We start from the raw sequence: 4,923 nt of genomic DNA, 5'->3' as shown, positions 1-4,923 counted from the left end.
ATACTCGACCTTAGGGAACTCAGTGGGAAAAATTATCAATAACTAGTTATAACAAAATACAGAGAACCCAGTGAACAAAATGACAAATATCCAATTTAAATGAACCACAGAGAACGTGGTGATAAAAAAGATAAATATCCATCTTAAAGATAAAGGAGAAATGAAATAAACTGCAACATATCCTTGAAACAAAACAAAAGGGTTGATATATATTCTAAAGAAGAGAAAATAGAGATAGACTCTGCAGAATCCAGTAATATGGTATAATGGACCTGTTCCATATATAACAATAGAAACATTCCATAGAAACTGATATAAATACTACAGCTAATTGTTCTCCAGCTAAGTAAGAAGATGTTATGTAGAATAAGATACAAATACAAGCACAAGGTCACTTGTCTTATTTCATGGTCTTCCTAAGAAGGCTTATGAAGGAAGATGTGTAGCATTCTCATGGTTTTCATAAATTATCATTTGTTGCTGAGATGAACATGTATATATAAATATTCTAACCTGAAAAAGGAGAAATTTCTTCTTTTTATATGAAAACTATAGTTGAACCAATAAATCTAATTTTCAATATTGATTTGCATCAATTTCTTTTGGTCCAACCAACAATTAAAATCCATCCCCTGCCACTGCAAAAATAATACACCATATATCACCCTCACATTAAAACGTAGAATGAGCTGCAAGTAAACTGTGAGAACGCAGATGCCTCATAAGCATGGAGTTAAGTTTGATCCCCGAGTTTTGCTACAATCCTCAACTGTAGAAATATTGAAATTTTAAGAAGACTCTGGAGATTTCATAAGGAGCTGAGTTGACAGCAGAGTTTGTTTCAGTCCCAATCATAGAGGTGTCTATGTCAGTTATGTCAATGTCTAAGTCAAGCTGTTGAATACGAAATGTGGGTCTAAGTCCTCATCTCTGTCCAACTTATGTCAAAGCAAGGATGATACATAGGAAGAAAGAATTGGTTAATCGGTTGTGGATGATGGAATTTTTTCTAGAAAATGAAATACCTCCTTCATTGATGGTCTCTTTTGAGGGGAAGCAGAAGCACAATTCAATGCAATCCCCACAGACACTGAGATGTCTTCCCTTCCTTCAACCTCTGGTTGAAGAGTAGGATCTATGATGCGCAAAAGGCGATGCTTGTCATCAACACAGTTTTGACCCCATGCTGCAAAATCCTTATCTGAAGGTGGCTTCCCAGTAAGAATCTACAGAAAAATAACCCCAAAGGAATAAACACCCCACTTTTGATTGGGTTTGAGAGTTTTCATTGCCTCTGGGGCCTGGTAAGGAGATACAAAGTTCTTGGATGTGCCTGGACTGCTCAGCAAATCAGGTGTTGTTTGCAGGCTATCGTAGGAGCTAGTGGAGCATTTGCTCCCTAAAAATATACCTTCAAGGTTCCTTAGGTGGATAGCAGAGCTACTATACTTGACATTGGCAGTGTCTAGTAGCTTTTCTAGCCCAAAATCTGCTATGTATGGATACATGTCAAAGCCTAGAAGGATGTTGCTTGGCTTAATATTTGCATGAAGAAACTTCCTTTCATGTAAATAAGACAGGCCTATGGCTACTTCCTTTGCAATTTTAATCCTGGCCAACCATGACAGATAAAAGGGAGAGTTTGATGACCTTCCTGCAAGATTGGAGAGATATAGTGTTAGTCAAAGGATCTGAAAAGGATAGGCCACTAAGAACCTTAGAAATTGAAAAAGACGATCAAGATTAGCATACAAAAAGAGGAGAATAGCAATTCAAACCCTACATGATAATGGAATCCCTTTTGCTATGATTACAGAGAACTAGATTTGGTTATCCAGAATGTTGAAATTGAAAAAAGGAATCAATACTCTTTGATAAGCAATACTATTTGATAAGCAAGGAAATCATTATACTTGACCTCAAGGAATTCAGTGGGAAAAATTATCAATAAGTAGTTAATATTGATTTGCATCAATTTCTTTTGGTCCAACCAGCAATTAAAATCCATCCCCTACCATTACAACAATAATACACCATATATCACCTTCCCAAGTTGCCTCAATGTCAGCTAAGAGTTTTTTCTTCCTCCCTTCCAATTGGGTTAGGAGTGGCTTGATATTGTGCGAGACTTGGTCAACCATGGATGTCTCTCAAGATAATTTATTTCCATCGTAGGTAGCTCCCATCTTCAACCCCTCCCCATGAGGTTTGAACTTGAGATCTAATGGAGACTAGATCTCATATAAACCAATGGTCTACACCTCATGGATTTAAGATCACTATGTATACATGCTAAATTTCGTACATAAATGCATTCCTAGATTCGTTAGTTGCCATTAGACTACGACTCTCATTTATTGAGATTAAATTTGAGTAGCAAATATCATTGTTTTCATATTTAATTGCAGTTATTTCTTTTAATCCTAGTATTTGATTTCACATCTAAATTCTATACACATGATTGGATCTATTATGGAATCTTCACATATCATGTATGTGGATGTTGATTAGGTATTGTAGTTATCTATTTTAATCCTAGTATTTGATTTCACATCTAAATTATGTACACATGATTGGCTCTACTATGGAATATTTGCATATCATGTATGTGGGATGTTGATTAGGTTTTCTTGCTGATTTCAGTGATGCAATATAATTTTGCCTATGTTTTGCATACAAAATATGTTCTACTATGGGAGAGTACCATTGAAAAACCATATAGGAAATCTGATTGGAGAGCAGAAGAAATTTTGAATTGGAGTGCCCCTATGACCATGGGAGGTGTGTCTGCATACATGACATACTGTAACTCTCAAAACCCCCTTCACAAGTATTGGCAAACTGGTAATTATCTGCAACCATTTCTGTTATGAAACTAGCTCAAGAAAAGATAGAAAAGATAGATCGACACCTTATAATTTAGCCTCTTCAAGGGGGCAACCTCCTTTACATTACATAAATGAACAATTATTGGATGATATAAATGAAAATACCTCCTTTCTATATATAGGAGTCTAAGGGGTCATAACATAATCAGAGCCGACATAACAATAATAATGTAAGGGCACAATAATAACAATAGTGGGCTTCTATGGGGCACAAGAGTAACAATATGGGCACTACATGGGTACATAAATATAATAAGTGGGCTGTACTAATAACAAGAAGGGGTTACACTAGTAGTATAGGGGCCTAACATGCCCCTCTCCTTTGAAAAGTGTTGTCCTCAACGCTTGAGTAGTTCTTGATGCTTCTGTATAAAATTCTTGTCCTCCCATGTGGAATCTTTAGCAGGTAAGTTCTTCCACTTGATGAGATACTCTGAAATTGGTCGATTTCATAGTTGTCGGATTCTTGTTTCTGTGAATACTCCAGGTTCCAATATGATTTTCCCTTCCTCTTCAATTTATGGCAATATTGTTTGAATTGGGATCTTTTGCAACTTTTGAATAAGTGGCCATACTTCTTTGTCCTTCTTCCATTCATCTCTTGCTTCGTTTATCCAATCTGGTTGGATAATAAAAATAGCACAAAACAATGCTTCCACATCCTCATCCTTGAAGAGTCTTCCCATTCGGTAAGGTCGCCATTTTTTAAGTGCATGTAGTATTGCCAACATTTCCTTCTCATAAATAGCTTGCTTTAGATGAAGTAGTAAAAATACCCAATCACCTAAATCAAAACATTTTTCACTATGATGTTGATCTACCTGTTGTTTCATTTGATTTTCACCGAAGTGGCATTTTCCTTTAAAAGTTGGAGAACTTGTTGTTGATGCTCGATGTGATCCTTCACTGCTTGAACCTTTTTATTCTTGATATGTCCTTCTATCTTTAGAGTTTGAGGAGTGGTAATTTCTTCCAATCCTTTACAAGATATGGTCGGATTCATTTCTTAACGCTTGATGTGATCTTTCACTTCTTGAACATTTTTCTTCTTGATATGTCCTTCTATCTTGATAGTTTGAGGAGTGGTAATTCTGACCAATGAATTACAAGATATGGTTGGATTCATTTCTTCTTTCTTGATGTGATCTTTCACTTCTTGCACCTTTTTCTTCTTGATATGCCCTTCTATCTTGAGAGTTTTAGGAGTGGTCATTCTTGCCAATAGTTTACAAGATATGGTCTGATTCATTTCTTCTTTCTCTGGGGTTGGGTCCTGGCATATATCCTCTTCCTTTGATGTTTCTTGATCCTTTTCTTCCTCCTCTTCATACTCTATGTAAAATAACTTCTTCTCAGCACACTTATGACCTTTAGTGCATTTGCTATCACAATTGTAACAAAGCCCTTTTTCTCTATTTTCTTCCAATTGTTGTGGTGTAACCCTTGTAGGTTGTGGAAGGCTAGGAGAAACAACACTTCCATCTTTATAGTTGTGAGGGGTATACTTCCTTGTTGCCATAATTTTACTTTCAAATATGTCACAAAGCCCTTTTACTCTTTCCAATTGTTGTGGTGTTTCTCTAAAGAAGGTGTTGCTTTTTGTATCCTCATAATGTGCTATCATTTCCTCCGTGAGAATTGACCACGTAACAAGTTGTTTACGAGAACAGAGCCCTTTATACCATAAAAATTGTAAATATGAAGACACAATACATACCTTTTGTAACAGTGGTACACCATGTAGATCAAAATATTGCTCCATCTGAAGTATCCAATTTACCGGATCCTTGCCATCAAACTTCCTCATCTTGCTTTTTCTTGATTTTAGGACCTCAATCTTGAAACAACTGTAACTCTGTAATTTCGGATATTTAAGTTCTAAAATTGCGATTTGTAGTAGCCCTCTGTGTCCTCTTTCCAATGCCACCAGTCTAATCCAAATTGGATTCTCCAAGAAAGAGTTATGCACAATCTCCCAAGATGACCTGATTATAGCCCTTTCCAGAAGAGCGAACTTGTATGAAGTGCCATGTGT

The sequence above is a fragment of the Pinus tabuliformis genome, chromosome 3_1 (assembly GCF_031772625.1).
Source record: "Pinus tabuliformis cultivar Carrire ecotype Pingquan chromosome 3_1, CPIR1, whole genome shotgun sequence".
NCBI lineage: Eukaryota > Viridiplantae > Streptophyta > Pinopsida > Pinales > Pinaceae > Pinus > Pinus tabuliformis.
Note: the sequence above shows the minus strand (reverse complement) of the source record.